This window comes from Rhinoderma darwinii, chromosome 5, assembly GCF_050947455.1.
Source record: "Rhinoderma darwinii isolate aRhiDar2 chromosome 5, aRhiDar2.hap1, whole genome shotgun sequence".
NCBI classification, from domain to species: Eukaryota; Metazoa; Chordata; class Amphibia; order Anura; family Rhinodermatidae; genus Rhinoderma; species Rhinoderma darwinii.
Window position 1 is genome coordinate 229,642,722 of NC_134691.1, and position 20,828 is coordinate 229,663,549.

The 20,828-nt window shown below is 47.8% G+C and overlaps 1 long non-coding RNA gene, 1 other non-coding gene and 2 pseudogenes across 2 annotated transcripts; 1 reads left to right on the forward strand and 3 right to left on the reverse strand.

The window, feature by feature from the left end:
* Positions 1-1,671: 1,671 nt before the first annotated feature.
* Positions 1,672-1,862, reverse strand: LOC142653815 (U2 spliceosomal RNA). Its single transcript, XR_012848674.1, has one exon. It is a non-coding gene; the product is annotated as a U2 spliceosomal RNA (small nuclear RNA).
* A 448-nt stretch (positions 1,863-2,310) lies between these two features.
* LOC142652859 (uncharacterized) lies at positions 2,311-3,076 on the forward strand. Its single transcript, XR_012847957.1, has 3 exons — positions 2,311-2,397; positions 2,822-2,903; positions 3,001-3,076. It is a non-coding gene; the product is annotated as an uncharacterized LOC142652859 (long non-coding RNA).
* Positions 3,077-8,043: 4,967 nt separating this feature from the next.
* Positions 8,044-8,262, reverse strand: LOC142654005 (U2 spliceosomal RNA; annotated as a pseudogene).
* A 6,578-nt stretch (positions 8,263-14,840) lies between these two features.
* On the reverse strand, positions 14,841-15,013 carry LOC142653734 (U2 spliceosomal RNA; annotated as a pseudogene).
* Positions 15,014-20,828: the final 5,815 nt, after the last annotated feature.

Genomic DNA, 20,828 nt, shown 5'->3' on the forward strand with positions numbered 1-20,828 from the left:
GAGCTCGTTCTTGTGGACCGCCAGCAGATCTTCCAAAATGGCGTGGACTAAAAATTTAATACCACGGGGACCGCCTCCACCCTCTGCCACGATAAATCGTGCAGAATTCTTAAGCCGGGCGTACACCGGCACCGCATCGGGTTCGCCTGCCATTAGCGTGGCCAGGTCGAACCGCACAGCTTTCGCTGCGCCCCTTGTCTTACGGAGACCAAGGGGCTGGGGGTGATCGCAACTCGTTGCTCAGGACTAAGCCTCTCTCCCAAATAGCAGCACGGGGGTGAAGTCCAGGCGAACCTGGACGATCCCCCGAGGCCGAGAGAGAGGGTACCTGAGCACCTTCTGACCAAAAACCTCCTGTATAAATACACTTGGTCTTAGCCAAAAGGCCGAGAAGCGATAACCCGAATGGGCCGGCCGTTGACCGAGCCTGCCTAATACTGCTGTTCACCCCTTGCAGCGATTGATTCAGCCTACTCCTAGGCAATTCCATGGGGCCCTGCAGGCTCACACACATTTACAGCTACTAAGCGGGAGGTGAATAAAGGCCGGAGAGGAAGCCAGACAGGATTTGCTTCTTTTGCTTGCACCACAATGCAGTGCTGAAAGAGGAGGAATCTACATAAAAACGCCTTCCTGGCAACGCCCAAATGCCCTCCTGCCATGCAGATAAACACTGGCAGCGGCAGCAAGTGCATGCCCACAGCCACCCCTTGTTCCTTCACACCTTGTATCAGCTTTAATCCAATCCAGTCCGGTGCTGCCTGCTGAGCAGCACTGACCAACACTGCCTGGGCCCAGGCTTTTATCTCTGAGGCAGGCCCCATTATGATGTCAGAAAGCTGGCTCTGGAATCCTGAGGGCTCCACTATGACACGTGCAAAGTTCCGTCTGAACTTTATATAAGACGGTGCGGCTCAGTCAGTCACTCAGTGTTGCCTGAGAGGGCAACACTGCAACAGCCGGCCGCCAGGCTGTCTTTTTTTTGCACAGCTAGTTGCCTCCAGGAGGCCACAAGAGGGAGACAAGGGACTGCAAAATGGAAAATAGGCATCCACCAACTTTACAGACAACTTCTCCTTGCTCCTACAACCTCCATCCTTGCACAGTTTGTTATTCTTCCAGGTAACAAAGTAACAAATCCAAATTGCTGCTCTCTTTGTAGGCAAGCAAGGCTTTGTTGCAACTGCAATTCTTACTTCTTCTTGAAATGTAGGGACGACAGTACATTCCATCACATCCATCTAGTGTACACAGGTAGGTCCATTGTGGCGGGTAGGCGGCTGGCTGCTTTAATGGCTGTTTGCTGTTCCCCTACTCCACTCCACTCCACTATTTGACTGTGGTGCTGCATCAATCAGTGGCTGGCTCAGGTGCAGCTCTTTAACTTACCTAAAAGGGAGGGCGGAGAGAAGACAAGGAAGGTGAATGAGCTGTTCCAATGTGAAATGCCGGAAACACAGAAACACAGACGACACAAAACAAGAGGTGGCAATCTATTCATTAATTAATTGCAGTTAATAAATGAGCTCATTATCACACATGACTGTACAAATGCATTGTCCAACAGGTGTTGAAATAATGGGATTAAAAGGGGAGATCCCTTCAGAAAGACAGAAACAATGGCAAAGAGAAAAAACACTTTTGGAATCTGATTTTAGTCAACACATAAGGAAAGGGTGCACCGGTCCTGGAAATACTGCAATACCAGGTCAATGCGTGGAGTGGACAGAGCAAGCTCTATTTCCATCTCCCTGTTCTAAAAATCCATTTAATATATGGTCCCCAGATAGGGGACGTATCAGATATTAAACTGATAAGAACAGATTTTTACATTTTAATTTTTTTAGTTCTTATTCAGCTATTTCTTATAAAATCTGCGAAACAGAAAAAAGCTTCAGTTCAAACATCTTCCAACAGGACGTTCCAACTTCTTAAATTCCACCAGCTTGAGGCTTTTGGACCCACTCTCTTCCTGTCCAACAAATAGAAGACGTAAATTTCACTTAGGGCCAGCTTTATACAGTCTTTCTCGGAAATGGTGTCTCTTCTGAACAGTAAGATGTTGCGCACCTTCCATAGGGCATTTTTTAAACAGTTCAAGATAATCCACAACACTCTCTTCTTCTCTCCCACAGGATGCTTGAAGTCTCCATACAGCACCACTTCATGGTTCAGGAACCTTAATTCACAGGTAAATTTCAGTAGAATGCCAACAGTTTTCCATACCTTCTGAGCATAGGCACAGTTCCACATTAAGTGCATGACGCTTTCTTCTCCAGGACACCCAGCTCTTGGGCATCTTGGAGTGGAGACGAGCCCTCTTCTATACTGAAATGCCCTGGTAGGGAGACTTTCGTGTAGAATCATCCAAGACAAGTCTTTAAGAACATTGGATAGGTAAGGAGCGTTGGTGTTTCTCCATAGCTCCATAGACTTTGATGTTGTGAAGTTACTCACATTTGTTGTCTCTTGGTGACTGTCCAGCAACATTCTCAGCTTTCTGGCATTCTTAAGATGTTCCTGTTCCATACCTTCCAGTTGGTAGACACGGATGGTTCTTTCCAAACATACATACTGCACAGGTGGTAGCAGCAGGGTAGGCTTTGTAAGGGGCAGCTCTATCCACTTTCTCTTTCTGAACACGTGTCCAGCGGCATACCTTAGAAAATAGGCCCAGGTTTTATTCGTCTTGATGTTCTTGAAACACAAGGAGAAATACTGCAGATATAGAAAGCGTTTAAAGAAGATAATCTCCTTTCCTCCATTCTTCTTCTGCTTGTACATTATCTCTCGTCTAACTTTCTCCATTTTTGAATTCCAGATGAAATGGAAACATATCCTTTGGAGTTCCTTAAGACGATTTTCGCTTGGTAGAAAAACCTGGCTCAAGTACAACAGCAGAGGTAGTACTAGTGCTTTGATGACCAAGTTCTTCCCTTCAATTGTTAGCTGTCTGAGTTTCCAAAACTCAATCTTCTTCTTCACCTTTTCACTTATCAGCTCCCAGCTTTCTTTTCCATCATTCTGGGGCGTGAATATGACACCAAGAATTTTGATTCTGTCGCACTGGGTATTGACCTCTGGTAAGTCGAAATCCCTCCATTCCTTCAGTGTGAAGCAGTCGCACTTATTCTTATTCAATCTGAATCCTGATGCTTGACAGAAGAAGTCTGTTAGCAGTAGCGCCCTCCTCACAGATTGTTTATTGGAGCATAAAATATTGACATCGTCCATATAGGCACTTACTTTCACTGACTGCCCACCTCCTCCTGGAATCGGCACCCCTCTAATGATCTTCTCTTTCCTCAACAGCGTGAGCAGGGGTTCGAGGACACAGATGAAGAGGATGGGCGACAGGGGGCATCCTTGTTTTACCCCAGACATCAGATCCACTTTTCCAGACAAGAAGCCATTAATGGTAACTTGGCTATAGGATTCTTTGTACAGTAATGCGACTTGTTTGATCACTGTCTCAGGAAAATTCATTTTCTTCAGCACAAGCCACAGAAACTCGTGCGAGACTCGGTCATAGGCCTTCTGAAAGTCCAGTGACAACACGGCCAAATCTTGCTTTCTGTCTTTGGAGTACCAGATGCAGTCCCTGATGGTATTTAGGTTATCTGCGATACTTCTACCCGGTACCCCACAAACTTGGTCTTGGTGGATGACCTTGTCGATGTGTTTCTTAATTCTATTGACCAAGATTTTGGATAACACCTTGTAATCGACATTGAGGAGGGTTATTGGCCTCCAATTTTCAAGGCTGGTCTTGTCTCCTTTCTTGAACAGCAAAGTAACTATTCCTCTCCTCCATGACTCAGGTAACAGCTCGCTCTTCATTGCTGCTTTGAAGATCTCCAGCAGGTCTTCCTTCAGAGTGTTCCAGAATGTTGAAAAGAACTCCACTGATAGACCATCTGATCCTGGAGCCTTCCCTCTTGCGAAACTCTTGATTACACTCAGGAGTTCTCCCAAGGTAAGTTCCTTGCATAGGTCTTCTTTCTCAGCTTGGCCAAGCTTAAGTTCTAGCGCTTCTAGGGCGTGTGAGACATAAGACATATCTATCTTCTTTTTGTCAAAGAGAGTCTGATAGAATTTCTTGGCCTCTTGAAGCATACCTTCTTTGCTGGTTTGACCAGCGATATTGGTCATGATATTTTTCTGTTCCATACTTTTCTTGAAAAAGAAGCGTGAACATTTCTCGTTATTTTCCAACTGTTGCACTTTAGTATTAAAGATCACTTCTTGTCCTTTTTGATGGATGACCTCTTTAATTTCTTTTTTAATTTTTCCCACCAGGTCAGCGACATCAACACCAGCGTTCTTCAAACTCAGGTAAGTCTGTAATTTTGTGTTGAGTCTCTTGTACCACCTTTTCTTCTCTCGGGCTCTTTTAATCCCATAATCTAAGAAGAAGTTCTTGATCTTCTCTTTAGTATTGTCCCACCATTCTAGGATTGATGGAAATTTTCCTTTAGCAGTTGCCCATTTTTTGTAGGCTACAATGAATTCCTCCTGCATCACTTTGTCTTCCAGAAAGCTGGTATTTAATCTCCATACTCCTCTTCCTCTTTCATTTGCAGGGATATGAATAGTTGCACTGAGCATTTTATGGTCAGAGAAGATATTGTCTTCAATCTTAATATCCACTGGCTTCATATTTTTCGATGTGAGTACATAATCCAGTCTGGACTTGACTGTAATGTTCTCCCAGGTATAACCTGGTTCAGACCTCTTCAGACTCCTCCATACATCAGACAATTCAAAATCGCAAATGAAATTTTTCCACTGTTGCACGGTTTTATCTACTCTTCTTGCAGCACCTCCAGTTCGATCTTCACTTTCGAGTGCACAATTGAGATCACCTGCTACTACAAGCGATGTTGAGCCGGCAATAAATGGCTGGATATCTTCAATCAATTCTGACCTTTCATTAGTATCAGGTGAGGCATACACATTGAGGAGTTTCACTTCACTCCCATTATAGTCAACAATAACTAAAAGCGCCCTCCCGGGGATAAGTTCAACAAAGGAAATAATTCGGCAATTCTGCCCTTTCAATAAAACACCTACTCCTGTTGACTTATTTGAATTTTCGCCTGACCAAACCGATTGTCCGTGAGGCCAACTGTCTCTCAGCTCTTTATAGTCCATACTGTGATCTATATCACATTCTTGCAGAAAAACAATATCAAAGTTCAATGTGCTCAAAAACGAAAAAAAGGCAGCCCTTCTGGCAGAGCTCCTCACACTCCTCACATTCAGCGAGAGCAACTTCAGACAGGACATCATTCAGACTTCATGATGACCCATCAGAATCAGAAAGTTCAGGAAGTATATCCCCCAGGCTTGGAGTTGCGAACTCCTGGATATCCATGGTGGGCTGGATAGGTTGAGACATCTCAATTGCCGATACTGGTTGCGGTGTCTCCATTGCCAGCACTGGCTGTACGTCTTTTAATTTTGCCTTCATAGTCTTTTTCGACTTGACACTACTAGACTCAGCCGACTCAACCTTTTTCCTTTTTCTTTTCTCCTCCAGCTCCATCACTTCACCCCAGTCATCCTCTTGGCCATCAGGAAGACCGGGAGAGCGGACATCAGTCACACGAGAACCACTAGATGGCAGACCCTTGGCCTCGGATGGGACATCGGACTCTGTAACTGCTACAGGACCTGCCACCATTACGGAAGGACTCAGGATAACGGATAGGTTCTTTTTTCCCTCTGATACTGGGGCCACCTTCCGTATGAGGCCAGCAACAGATGGCCCAGCAGCAGGCTCCTTGGATAGAATAGTCAGTCCAGGTTGTTGTTGAGCTGACGCTGCAACCTGCGCCCAAGTCTTTACCCTATCTGGGCAATCTTTGAACGTGTGTCTCTTCCCACCACACAGATTACATGTGATCTCCTCCTGACACTCGTCTCTATTGTGGCCAAGTTTCCCACAGTGACTGCAGAAGCGTGTATCAGCCGCCTCTGCTTTGCATCCATCTGGCTTGTGCCCAAACTTCCTACATTTCCTACAATAGGAGGGCATATTGTTGTAGAACAGATAGCCTCTGTCACGGCCAATGGTGAAATTGGAAGGCGGGTGGTGAACTCCCCCAATCCCATCTGGGTCTGCTCCAAACTTCACCAAAAATTTGTATTTGCCTGTCCATAGGCCAACTTCGTCCATCACCTTCTGGCCATTTTTAATGTCCGTACAATACCGCAGCAGGAACCGAGCAATATTGTCCATGGTGACATACGGATTGTACATGAAGACAGTCACATACGCTTCACCATAGGAGTACAGCAAGGTGAATTTAAGTCCTTCCAGCTCTGGACTCCCCTCTTTCAATTTCAGAGTCTGGTAGAAGTTCTGGCAGGCAGCTGTTGTCTCCAAGACCAGGATATAATAGTCTTTTGCCGGATGTTGTAGGCAGAGAATGTCATTCTTTTCCACCAGAAGAAGTCCAAACAGGATCTCTGTAGCCAGATGTTTCAATCCGAACTCCTCCCGATAATTTTCTCCAATATCAATTCGGATGCCGTTCTTCACAAAATTTTGTCCACGCTCCAGGAATCGGATTCGGCCATAAGAAGCCATATTATCTGTATCCCTGTCTGGGAACTCAGTCGATCGCCTTCTTGTTCTCCGTGGTCTTCCCCTTATAGCAGCATAGAGCTTCAGACAGTAAACTGCCAATGCTCTAAGGCCAAGGGTATGACAGGCTAGGAGACCCTCTGACAAGCCACTTGAGCTTAGCCAAAAGGCCGAGAAGCGATAACCCGAATGGGCCGGCCGTTGACCGAGCCTGCCTAATACTGCTGTTCACCCCTTGCAGCGATTGATTCAGCCTACTCCTAGGCAATTCCATGGGGCCCTGCAGGCTCACACACATTTACAGCTACTAAGCGGGAGGTGAATAAAGGCCGGAGAGGAAGCCAGACAGGATTTGCTTCTTTTGCTTGCACCACAATGCAGTGCTGAAAGAGGAGGAATCTACATAAAAACGCCTTCCTGGCAACGCCCAAATGCCCTCCTGCCATGCAGATAAACACTGGCAGCGGCAGCAAGTGCATGCCCACAGCCACCCCTTGTTCCTTCACACCTTGTATCAGCTTTAATCCAATCCAGTCCGGTGCTGCCTGCTGAGCAGCACTGACCAACACTGCCTGGGCCCAGGCTTTTATCTCTGAGGCAGGCCCCATTATGATGTCAGAAAGCTGGCTCTGGAATCCTGAGGGCTCCACTATGACACGTGCAAAGTTCCGTCTGAACTTTATATAAGACGGTGCGGCTCAGTCAGTCACTCAGTGTTGCCTGAGAGGGCAACACTGCAACAGCCGGCCGCCAGGCTGTCTTTTTTTTGCACAGCTAGTTGCCTCCAGGAGGCCACAAGAGGGAGACAAGGGACTGCAAAATGGAAAATAGGCATCCACCAACTTTACAGACAACTTCTCCTTGCTCCTACAACCTCCATCCTTGCACAGTTTGTTATTCTTCCAGGTAACAAAGTAACAAATCCAAATTGCTGCTCTCTTTGTAGGCAAGCAAGGCTTTGTTGCAACTGCAATTCTTACTTCTTCTTGAAATGTAGGGACGACAGTACATTCCATCACATCCATCTAGTGTACACAGGTAGGTCCATTGTGGCGGGTAGGCGGCTGGCTGCTTTAATGGCTGTTTGCTGTTCCCCTACTCCACTCCACTCCACTATTTGACTGTGGTGCTGCATCAATCAGTGGCTGGCTCAGGTGCAGCTCTTTAACTTACCTAAAAGGGAGGGCGGAGAGAAGACAAGGAAGGTGAATGAGCTGTTCCAATGTGAAATGCCGGAAACACAGAAACACAGACGACACAAAACAAGAGGTGGCAATCTATTCATTAATTGCAGTTAATAAATGAGCTCATTATCACACATGACTGTACAAATGCATTGTCCAACAGGTGTTGAAATAATGGGATTAAAAGGGGAGATCCCTTCAGAAAGACAGAAACAATGGCAAAGAGAAAAAACACTTTTGGAATCTGATTTTAGTCAACACATAAGGAAAGGGTGCACCGGTCCTGGAAATACTGCAATACCAGGTCAATGCGTGGAGTGGACAGAGCAAGCTCTATTTCCATCTCCCTGTTCTAAAAATCCATTTAATATATGGTCCCCAGATAGGGGACGTATCAGATATTAAACTGATAAGAACAGATTTTTTTAAGTTGGCTACCCCCTCGCGGGGGTGTCAATGATTTATTACTTAAAATTCAAAAAATATTTACAATGAATTACAGCTTTTTACAATGAATTACAGTAATAAAATCAATTTACATAAAAACACATAAAAGGGGACATGGTGGCAAATTCTTATATATTGGAGTTCCATTCTTTTACAAACCATTTATTTGAAAGGGTGGCATTTCTTTTTTTATCTAATAAATAATAAATGTACATCTCGCTAAAACAAAGACCTAAAACATCGTCAACAGATAAAACATCGTGCTTAAAAATCAGGATGTTCCTGGCCTTCCACAGAGCTTCTTTTACGCAGTTCATCGTCTTCCATGCAATAGTCTTTTGGTTCGCGGTTGGGCATCCAAAGAGTCCATATAAAATCATTTCGTAAGTCAAGTCCTTTAGGTCTGCCATCTTCTTCATTAGAGGGAATATCTTTATCCAAATATGTTTAGTAAAATCGCAAGTCCAAAAAATATGACGCACGGTCTCCTCAGCCTGGCAGCCTTCCCTCGGACAGATGGCAGACCTCGCGAATCCTCTCCTGAATTGGAATGCCCGGCATGGAAGACATTGATGAACGCAGCTCCAGGCCAGGTCCATCTGTGTATTAAAAAGATAAAACACATTAACCATTTTGAAGATAAAAGCACAGCGTTCATTATTAAAATTTTCAATATTAGTGACGACTTCATTTCCTCTTATGTCTTTTATAAGTTTCTTACTGTTTATCATGTCATTAAAATTTTTCCCTTTAAAATTAAACAAGGCCACTATTTTCTCTAAAATCACGTAATTTGCTGGTAGATTAAAAGCATAAGGTGAGGTTAAAACAATTTCAAACCACCCCATCCTTCGCATAAAAAACCCAGTATTAAAACGTAGAAAATAAGACCAATGATGTTGTTTAAAAAGAGAATTAAGACAGAAACAAAAGTACTTGATTAAAAGAAACCTATTAAAATCTGGAAAGTCTTTGCCACCCTTTGGTTTGATTTTCATTACCGTCTCACGTTTAAGTTTCTCCATTCTGGAACTCCAAAAGAAGGTAAAACAAGCTTTAGTAATTTTTCTTAATAAAACCGTGGGAGGAGGGAAAACCATGCTTAAGTATAAAAGCAAAGGTAAAATTATCATTTTAATTATTAAAATTTTTCCCTCCATGGTAAGCTTCCTCATGTTCCACATGCATATTTTTTGATTTACCTTCTGCGCCACCATGTCCCAACTGATAAAACCATTGTCGTACCCACTGAAGGAGACACCTAAAATTTTAATATTATCAGACACAGGAACCGGTATATCTCTAAGAGCCATGCTTCCTATGTTTAAAATATGACTCTTGCTGAAGTTTACTTTAAAACCGGAAGCACAGCAATAAAACTCGATTTGCCTAAGGGTTCTCTGAAGCGACAGGGCGTCCCTACATAAAACCGCCACATCATCCATGTACCCCACTGCTTTGGCCTCTACGCCGCCTCCCCCGGGCAGGGGGACTCCACGGATACACTTATCGCGGCGAATTGCGCATAACAGAGGCTCCAATGCACATATAAAAAGCAGTGGGGACAAGGGACACCCCTGCTTCACCCCAGAGTTTAAAAATACGTCCTGTGTCTTAAAACCATTCACTAAAATTTTGCTGGTGCATTCTCTGTAAAAGGCTTTAATAGATAATAAAAATCCTTCAGGTATACCCATACGTTCTAAAACCTTAAAAAGATAAAAATGAGAGACACGGTCGAACGCCTTCTCAAAGTCTATAGATAAAATGGCTAATTTAACTTTTCTAGACCTCGTGTCCTCAATCACGTCTTTTATTAGGTTTAAATTATCCCAGATGCTGCGGCCTGGCACCCCACACACCTGGTCAGAGTGTATAATGTGGGGTATTATGGCTTTTAATCTATTTGCACATATTTTAGCCATAATTTTATAGTCGCTATTTAGAAGGGTTATTGGTCTCCAATTCTTTAAAACTGCGATGTCACCCGTCTTATACAGCAGGGAGACCTCACCCTTCCGCCAGGACTTAGGCAGCATCTTGGAATTAAAAACATCAGAAAAAAGGTTAAAAAGATCCTCTTTTAAAATGTCATAAAATTTTACATAAAACTCACTGGGTATACCGTCCGGTCCGGGAACTTTCCCTGTTTTAAAACTCTTAACAGTTTCTAAAACCTCCTGCTCCGTCAGCTCCTGTAATAAAAAATTCTGGGAGACAGGGTCTAAAACAGTAGTAATCTCCTTCAGTGAGTCACGCATAAAATTATGATCCACAGTCTTAACATTAAAAAGGTCAGTGTAAAACTCATGAACTTTACTTAAAAGACCCTGTACATCTGACACCCCTTCTATATTTTTGATAATTGCCTTTTTGTTATTTATTTTCTTAAAAAAGTACCTGGAGCAGGTCTCGTTCTCCTCCACATGTTGTATTTTTGAACGGAATATAATCTCTTTACCTTTCTGCTCCAGGCACTGGGCTATCTCCTTTTTCAAATTGGTGATGTCATCTTTAACGTCTATGTCATGATCTTGCATTTTGTACAGGGTCTGCAGACGGGTATTGAGAATTTTAAAAAAAGCGTATTTCTCTTTGGCTTTCGCCACGCTTTTCTTAATAAAAAAATCTTTTATTTTCTTTTTCATTTTCTCCCACCATGCACTGATGGGAGTACGTGTGTCTCTTACCCGCCTGCTTTCTTGGTAAAATTCAATAAAATCTGCTAAAACCTGTGGATCGTCTAAAAGGGAAACATTCATCTTCCAGGACTTTTTACATACAATATTATTAAGATCATGCTTTACTTTAAAAGATAAAAGCCTGTGATCTGAAAACACATTGGTTAAAACTTCACAATTAAAAGGCAGTAAATTTTCAGAACAAAAGATAAAATCAATCCTGGAGCTACAGGTGGCGTTGCTCCAGGTAACGCCGGCTTCCTCTGGACTGCTCCTGTTACATTCTTTGTATATGTCTTTTAATTTAAAATCAGTCACGATATCCTTGAGCAGTCCAGAGGTCTTGTCATAGTTCCTACTCGTACTGTTGGTAAGCCGGCGTTCTCCTCTCAGGATACAATTAAAATCACCTGCGAGGATAAAAGGCTCAGATGTGTTGATAAAAAGCGGTAAAATCTCCAGCATCCTCGCTCTTTCGTTCTTTTCTGGTGATCCGTAAAAATTTAAAAACTGCCACTTTACACCATCAATAAAAGCTTTAACCATTAAAATACGTCCTGGTAAGATTTCTTGAATAAAATCAATTAAAACGTTTCCCTTAAAAAGAATGGCGACCCCTGCTGATCTGGACTCGTTGGATCCAGACCAGACGGATGGACCATACTTCCAATCCTTTTTGTAATTTTCATATCTCATTGTATGGGGAATGCCGCACTCCTGCAGGAAAAATACAGAGGCTGCCAGGCAAGATAAAAAATTGAAGAGAGCAACCCTTCTCACTTTTGACTTGGCGCCCCTCACGTTGAGGGAGATTCCCATGAGCTCAGACATCGTGGAGAGTTAAAGCAAAATTCTGATTTTAAAATAATAAATAATAGGCGTACTTAAAATCAGATTGCTCCTCCACCAGCAATACCCGAAACCTCACTTGAACTCATGGCCCCGCCCTCATCCGACTCAACTGAAAAGAGGGACGAGGCAGGAGAAGAACTACTGTCGCTGAGAGCTGAGCCAGCAACACTCACCTCGTACACGGGGAGCCCAGACTCGCACAGCCTCACCTGGGTCTCTCTCGGTTGACCGACTGGGTCCATGTCTGGTGGGTCCCCCAAGGGCCCCGCCTCTCCCCCCTGGGCCCGTGAAGGCCGGTCTAGAGGGGGAGGTTGTGCGCATGGCGGGGTGTCCGATAATACGGAGGGAGCAGTGCCCGTCCTCCTCACCAGTGCAGGCGAGGAGGGGGTCCCAGGAGGAGCCACATCTTTCCGCACGGACGTATCCATCTGCTCCTCCCCTGTCTCCCTCCTACTGGCACGTTCTTGCTTCCCCTTTTTACGGGGACCCACCTGTACCCAGTCTTCTCCTTCCGAGTCGGTCTCTAGAGACCCAGGATTAGGAGCAGGCCCGGCACCGCCTGAGCAACCAGCCGTCTGGGATGCCACAGGTTCATCGATGGCCTGCTCCTTTTCTGCCTTCCTCTTGGCCTGCCGTTTTTCCTTGGCGCTGGGCTCATTTTTATCCCCTGAGGTCGCTGGCTGAGAGGCACCTGTTTTGGCTTCGGCTAGCCGTACTCTTGAAGCCCAGGTACCTCTCTGCTCTTTCGCCGCAACAGCTTGTTCTCCTCCTTGAGGACGGGACTGCTCTGCTGGTGGAGCACGTGGGGGCACCTCGGGTTGCTCATCTTCTTCGCCTCGGTACCTATGTGGACAAGCATAATAAAGATGACCAGTTTTTTGACAAAAATTGCATTTTTTCTCTTCTGTACATTCTCTCATTGTGTGTTGTTTACTTCCACAGTTCCTGCAGGTGACATCGCAGTTAAAACTGGTATGTCCATAGGTACCGCAGGCCCTGCAGAAGTTTGGCATTCCTGAGAAATAGAGGTCGCCATTCACATTCCCAAGTTTAAAACGAGCAGGTGGTAGCTTCGTTTCTTGGGTGGAGGGGTCCTTTATTAGCGTAACAATAAATTTCCATTTGACGGTCCACACACCGCACTCGTTCATAACTCTCCCCAGCAGCTTAACGTTCTTAAAGTATGCAGCAAGAAACGCCGCCACTTCCTGATCTTTCACGTATGGGGAATACATTTTAATCACTACGAGTTTGGTTACTTCAAAAGCGTGTTCAATTACCTGGACTCCCAAGGCCATGAGTTCACCTTGTTGCCTCTCAGCTTTTCCCATGGCATCACGGAGGATTCCTTCTCCCATAAAAGTCACGTCGTACACTCCACGCCTTGGGTAGTCCTGGATCGCCAAAATCTCATTCTTGTGGACCGCCAACCGCTTTTCCAAAATATCGTGGACAAGGAACTTGAGACCACGAGGACCGCCTCCACCCTCTGCCAAGATAAATCTTGCAGTATTCCGCAACCGGGCGTATACCGGCACCGCATCAGGTCCGCCTGCCATTTGCGTGGCCAGGTCGGTACCGCACAGCTTGCGCTGCGCCCTTTGGGTTCAAGGAGACACACCAAAGGGCTGGGGGGGGATCGCAACTCGTTGCTCAGGACTAAGCCTCTCTCCCAAATAGCAGCACGGGGGTGAAGTCCAGGCGAACCTGGACGATCCCCCGAGGCCGAGAGAGAGGGTACCTGAGCACCTTCTGACTAAAAACCTCCTGTATAAATACACTTGGTCTTAGCCAAAAGGCCGAGAAGCGATAACCCGAATGGGCCGGCCGTTGACCGAGCCTGCCTAATACTGCTGTTCACCCCTTGCAGCGATTGATTCAGCCTACTCCTAGGCAATTCCATGGGGCCCTGCAGGCTCACACACATTTACAGCTACTAAGCGGGAGGTGAATAAAGGCCGGAGAGGAAGCCAGACAGGATTTGCTTCTTTTGCTTGCACCACAATGCAGTGCTGAAAGAGGAGGAATCTACATAAAAACGCCTTCCTGGCAACGCCCAAATGCCCTCCTGCCATGCAGATAAACACTGGCAGCGGCAGCAAGTGCATGCCCACAGCCACCCCTTGTTCCTTCACACCTTGTATCAGCTTTAATCCAATCCAGTCCGGTGCTGCCTGCTGAGCAGCACTGACCAACACTGCCTGGGCCCAGGCTTTTATCTCTGAGGCAGGCCCCATTATGATGTCAGAAAGCTGGCTCTGGAATCCTGAGGGCTCCACTATGACACGTGCAAAGTTCCGTCTGAACTTTATATAAGACGGTGCGGCTCAGTCAGTCACTCAGTGTTGCCTGAGAGGGCAACACTGCAACAGCCGGCCGCCAGGCTGTCTTTTTTTTGCACAGCTAGTTGCCTCCAGGAGGCCACAAGAGGGAGACAAGGGACTGCAAAATGGAAAATAGGCATCCACCAACTTTACAGACAACTTCTCCTTGCTCCTACAACCTCCATCCTTGCACAGTTTGTTATTCTTCCAGGTAACAAAGTAACAAATCCAAATTGCTGCTCTCTTTGTAGGCAAGCAAGGCTTTGTTGCAACTGCAATTCTTACTTCTTCTTGAAATGTAGGGACGACAGTACATTCCATCACATCCATCTAGTGTACACAGGTAGGTCCATTGTGGCGGGTAGGCGGCTGGCTGCTTTAATGGCTGTTTGCTGTTCCCCTACTCCACTCCACTCCACTATTTGACTGTGGTGCTGCATCAATCAGTGGCTGGCTCAGGTGCAGCTCTTTAACTTACCTAAAAGGGAGGGCGGAGAGAAGACAAGGAAGGTGAATGAGCTGTTCCAATGTGAAATGCCGGAAACACAGAAACACAGACGACACAAAACAAGAGGTGGCAATCTATTCATTAATTAATTGCAGTTAATAAATGAGCTCATTATCACACATGACTGTACAAATGCATTGTCCAACAGGTGTTGAAATAATGGGATTAAAAGGGGAGATCCCTTCAGAAAGACAGAAACAATGGCAAAGAGAAAAAACACTTTTGGAATCTGATTTTAGTCAACACATAAGGAAAGGGTGCACCGGTCCTGGAAATACTGCAATACCAGGTCAATGCGTGGAGTGGACAGAGCAAGCTCTATTTCCATCTCCCTGTTCTAAAAATCCATTTAATATATGGTCCCCAGATAGGGGACGTATCAGATATTAAACTGATAAGAACAGATTTTGATTGAAAAATGCTTTATTGACAATCAATCGTCATCATACAAACATTACTGCGACGCAGCGCAAGCCATGAAGCAGCAAATAATAAATAATAACAGTCGTCAAACATAACATGACAGTATAATACACAGTACAGGCTAGCCTATGCTATACATTACACCACATGCTACACTAACATTCTTGCATTCACTAAAGCCAAACAACAAAGCATTACAGACAAGTGATGGGATAGGGGAGTGGGTAGGAGGGGATAGGGAAGGGGGAAATCACAGGCCCGAAGCTTTATTGAAAGACAACACACAAGAAGGGAGCGTGGGGGGAAGGGGAGTATCAGTCCTCTTCCTCATCGACGTCCGGGCTGTCCCAGGTGGAATAGTCTCTGAGCAGGCTGTGGATCAGCCTGCGGCAGTCCTGGACGGACACACTCTCTCTCCGCAAAATCAGACGGTTCCTGGCAAACCATATAGCGTCCTTAAAGCAGTTCATAAGGCGCCAGGCTTCCTGGATTGCTCCATCCGTGGTATTCCCAGGAAATAGTCCATAAAGTACCGAGCGGTACGACAGTCTGTTCCTGGGTACTGAGTCCTTGAGTTCATGTTCCAAGGCTTTCAACAGACCCTGTGCAAAGGGGCACTGCCAGAAAATGTGCAAAGATGTTTCCTCCGTGAAGGGGCACCTGGGGCAGTACCGGGTCTTGCACAGGTTGCGGGCATGCATGAATGACCTAAGAGGCAGTCCTCCCTGGATGGCCATCCATGAAATGTCCTTGTGCCCGTTGGTCAACCTGCCAGATGACACGTTAGTCCAAACAGTCTCCAACGTGTCGGCATGAAGCCCTGGAACAGACTCCAGTGAGTCCTTTGCTCTGATGTGCTTGTGGATCGTCTTAGGTTTCCACAAGTCGGGCTTAAGACCCTCCAGTTGATGCTCCCTCACGAACCGGACGACATCTCCGTAGAACCAGGGAGCGTGCCAGTTGTAAGGGAAGGAGCTGTCCCACTTGTCCCAGCCAAAACCTCGCCAGAGGGGAAGGAGGAAGTAGCGGGACATGGCCTTGCCCGCAGAGCCGTTTGCTGTCCTCAGAGTCCTACGAACACAGTCACATACAAAAGCGATCCGCAGCAGAGTGGGAATGTCGGGTATACCCTTCCCACCTTTGCGGGGCTCCTTGTACATAACAGTCCGCTTTACTCTGTCCATTTTCGAGCCCCAGATGAAGCGAAACACAGTCCTGGTAATGGCCCTCGAGACGGTGGCAAGAGGGGGCCATGCCTGTGCAGTGTATTGTAGCACAGGCAAGACTTCGTTACGCAGGACCATTGCTTTGCCCTCAATAGTGAGTTGTCTGAGGCTCCACAGTCCGATCCTTTGGTTGACTTTGGCCAAGCGTTCTTCCCACGACTTTAGGGCTGCACCTTCCTTACCGAACCAGACTCCCAGAATTTTGATGAAGTCCGGCTTGATAGTAAACGGGAAGGAGGCAGGAGAAGGCAGGTACCACTTTCCGAAGAGCATGGCTTCCGACTTCCCGCAGTTGACTTTTGCCCCTGAAGCGCGTCCGAACTCCTCACAGGTCTGGACGAGTGCAGTCACCGAACTCTGGTCAGCGCAGAAGACGGTCACGTCGTCCATGTACAGCGAGCATTTGACCTCGAAGTGTCCTGGACCTGGTGCGGTGATCCCTCTGATCTCTCCATTCTGCCGGATAGCCTCTGCGAAGAGCTCTATAACACAAACAAAAAGGAGAGGTGAAAGAGGACAGCCTTGTCTAACCCCCGACGATACAGGAAAGGGGTCAGTCTTCCAGCCGTTCACCAGCACCGAGCTGTAAATGTCGCAATACATCAGGTTAACATACAAACAGAACAACCTGCCAAGCCGCAGCCTACGCAGAGCCTTACCCATGAATTCGTGAGAGACCCGGTCAAAAGCCTTCTCCTGATCCAGACTGACCAGGGCCGCGTGTGTACGGCGGCTTTGCATGTAATGCACCGTGTCCCTCACCAGGGCAAGACTGTCGGCCACCCTACGGCCAGGAATGCCGCAGGTTTGGTCCGATCCGATGATCTGTCCGATGACAACCTTCAGTCTGTTGGCCAATACTTTGGCGAGGATCTTGTAGTCCACGTTCAGGAGAGAGATGGGACGCCAGTTTTTCAGGTCACATCTCTCCCCCTTCCGCTTATACAAGATCGTGATCATGCCTTCTCTCAAGGACGGTGGCATTCTACCCTCCACCACCATCTCCTCATAGAGCTCCAGCAGGTCCGGACTGATCAAGTCCCCCAGCGCTACATAGAGCTCTGCTGGGAGACCATCACTGCCCGGGGTCCTGCCGGGTCTGAAGGATTTAGCGGCAGAGAGCAGTTCCTCCACCGTCAGGGGTACATCCATAGCCTCCGTACCTGCAGGATCAAGATGATTAGTGATACCTGACAGGAATTTATCGGCGGCTTCGGGGTCAGTGGTTTTCCGGGAGTAGAGGCTTCGGTAGTAGTCTGTGACGACTCCCATCACCTCCTTCTTCCCAGAATGCATGTTTCCGGTCTCATCTCGAAGTTCCTTCAGGGGCGTGTGGCCGGCATGGAGTTTCCTGAAAAAGAACGAGTTACATTTCTCACCCTTCTCCAGGTTCTCCACCTTGGAACGAAAGACAATTCGCTTGGATTCCTCCTCAAAGTGCCTTTTCAGGCCCTTTTTGGCTTCCTCCAGCTCCTTCCTGACGTCCCAGCCGCATTGAAGGAGGTCTTGCAGGGATCGCAGCTGACGCTGCATCTCTCTGAAGTCTCTCTTCCTCTCACACGCCTGTTGACGACTTTTTGCCTGAAAGAAACAACGAAATTCAACTTTAACATATTCCCACCAGTCACAGGTTTTGTCAAAGAAAACTTTATCATTCCTCCAAACAATATAGGCGTCTCTAAGTTCCGCCAGTACCTCCTCTCTTTCCAGCAGGGCACAATTCAGCTTCCAGGAGCCAGGGCCGGGAGGAAAACCGTGGCCGATGGCACCCTGGAAGAGAATGGCCCTGTGGTCAGAGAAGAAGCAGGGGACCATGGAGTGCCCATGCTGCTTGACTGCCCGGGAGGTGAACACAAAGTCAATCCGAGAACGAAGTGAGCCATCGGGTCGGCTCCATGAATAGTTCACAGAGCCAATCCCCATGGAGCCCACAACGTCCTGCAAGGATGCTTCGGTTACCATCTCGATAAGCAGTTTGGAACTGACATCCAGTTTGATTGAAGTGCCGGAACTTCGTCCATCCTCTTCGATGGGGCAGTTGAAGTCCCCGGCCATCACCACTGCCCTAGTGGTGGCGAGCTGGGTCCGCAGGGTCTGGAATAGTTCCAGGCGCTCAGCCTTCATAGGGGGAGCGTACACGTTGATGAGCCTAATCGGCTCTCCTGCCCAGGAACCGTCTACGACCAACAAGCGGCCGCAGGCGAGCTCCTGGACAGAGTCAACAGTAAATACGCTTCCCCTAATCAGGATGGCAACCCCTGCAGACTTACAGTCGCCCCCACCAGACCAGTAGGACGGGCCATGGGTCCACTGCCTGGCCAGATGATGGTATGACCTGGAAGAGGGGAGAGTACATTCCTGCAGCATAAATACATCACTCGACTGCTTGGAAAGAAAAGTTAGCACCATCTGACATCTAGTCCTATCTCTAACACTCCTCACATTGAGGCTAAAGATGTTAAGTTTAGCAGCCATGGGGGAGAATAAAGAAGGTTAGTGCAAACGATACACCTTAGTTACCAGTCCGGTCGGGCGGATCCTCCTCTCCTGGCGGGTCCGAAAGATCCAGCAGGCCCTCTGACAAAAATTGTTCCAGGATTGTAGCCACCTGGATGTCTGTTGTGAAGTCGATGACCTCAGGTTCAGACACGAGTTCCTCCACCATCTGCTCCATTTCCTCCTGCTGCGCAAGGGAATCTTCGCAGATTTCCACGACTTGTCGCTTTGAGGACTCAGCAGCTGGGCTGTCCCTCACCTTTCTCTTCCTCTGGATGGCACCTGAGGAGACAAGAGGGGGAAAATCCTCCAGGGAGAGGACTCCAGCAGCTGGAGGGGAAGATGTTAGTGCTGCTGGAGCTGGGGAGAAGGGAGGCTGGGTTGGGAGAGGTGCAGGTGACAGGACCACTGAGATGGGTGGGTAGGAGAAGGTGAGAGCCTCAGTGGGGGTGACAGGGGTTGGGGACGGGGGGGTGGGGAGGGCCGGGCGAGGGAGGGTGGGAAGGGTAGGGCGAGGGAGGGCCGGGAGACGGGGGGGAGGGACTGTCGTCTTCTTACCATCCTTCTTATTCCCGGTCTTCTGCGCCGCTGGAGCTCTGGCTGGGGCGGGGTTCCCTCTGGCCGGAGCTTTCGCCGCTACAGTTGCCCAGGATCGATCCCTCTTCGGGCAGTCCTTGTAGGAGTGGGCTGCTTGTCCGCAGAGGTTGCACATTGTCCGTTTCGGGCAGTCTTTGGTCTCGTGTCCTGTTACCCGGCAGTTCTTGCAGGCGTCCTCCTTGCAGTCCTTCACCGAATGACCCTTCTTGCTGCATCTCCTGCAGATCTGCGGCATGTCCGGGTAGTAGATGAGGCCGTAGGAGTTGCCCAGCGAGAATGACTGGGGCAGGTGTTGGAGGCCGTCTTCCGCGCTGGAATCCTTGTTCAGTCGGACGATTACCGACCACTTGCCAGTCCAGAAGCCGAGTCCGTTCAGGATGTGGGTGGGTTCCCTCACCACTGTGCAGAACCGCTTCAGGAGCGTGGTGATGTCTTTGCCGGGGGTGTGTGGGTTCCGCATTGAGACCGTCACCCGCCTTTCCTCTCTTTGGACAGGGCAGTTGCCCACAAAGCGAGAGAAAGGGGATTCAGGCCTCGCCGCTTTCACCATCTCCCAGTACCTTCTGCAGATGTTGATCGAAGCGAAGGTCACGAAGAACATCCCGGTCATGAAGGCCTGGATGCTGATGGTCTCCGGCTTAGCGAAGCCCTGGTCCAGGAGCATCTTCTGGCAGAACACTTCTTCCGTCATGTCCGGCACTCTCCCGTCCACCTCCTTCAGCTTCAGGGCCACCGTCTGCTTCATCCAGGGCTCCAGGGTTGGAGCAGCCTGGTTCGGCTTCCTGGTGGCCTGTTGGCTTGAGGAGGCTTCAGGAGGAGATGTCCTGGCCTGGGCCGGCTCACCTGGTCCATCAGCCTTCTTCTTCTGGGTGGCAGGGTTGCTGGTTGAGGCCATGGCTTCTTCCAGCTGTTCCTGTCGCTTGGGGAGGATCTTCGATAGCTCTTTCCCGAAGGGGGCGGAGCTATGCAAATCTTCTCCTTGCTGGCCGAGGTTCTTCCACGAAATTTCTTCCGCAGTGGTTCCTCGTCGAGCTTCTTCTGCGGCCGAGCTTCTTCAAAGATCCCCTTCAGCAGCGGCTCTTCTCCGAAGGTCTCTGTCGCAGTTCTCCTTCTTCTTCCCGGCAGCGATCTCCCGGAGCTTCTTCCCCGATGGCGGCTTCTCCCTTCTGGATCGTCGTCTTCGCTGGTTCTTCTCCGCAGTTCGTCGCCGGCTTCGTCTGGAACGCTCTTGGATCGCTAAGCTAGTGTTTATAGCCCCCAGTGGTTCTCCGAGCTATCTATCCTTACAAGGACTGATAAGAACAGATTTTTTTTGATTGAAAATTGCTTTATTGACAATCAATCGTCATCATACAAACATTACTGCGACGCAGCGCAAGCCATGAAGCAGCAAATAATAAATAATAACAGTCGTCAAACATAACATGACAGTATAATACACAGTACAGGCTAGCCTATGCTATACATTACACCACATGCTACACTAACATTCTTGCAT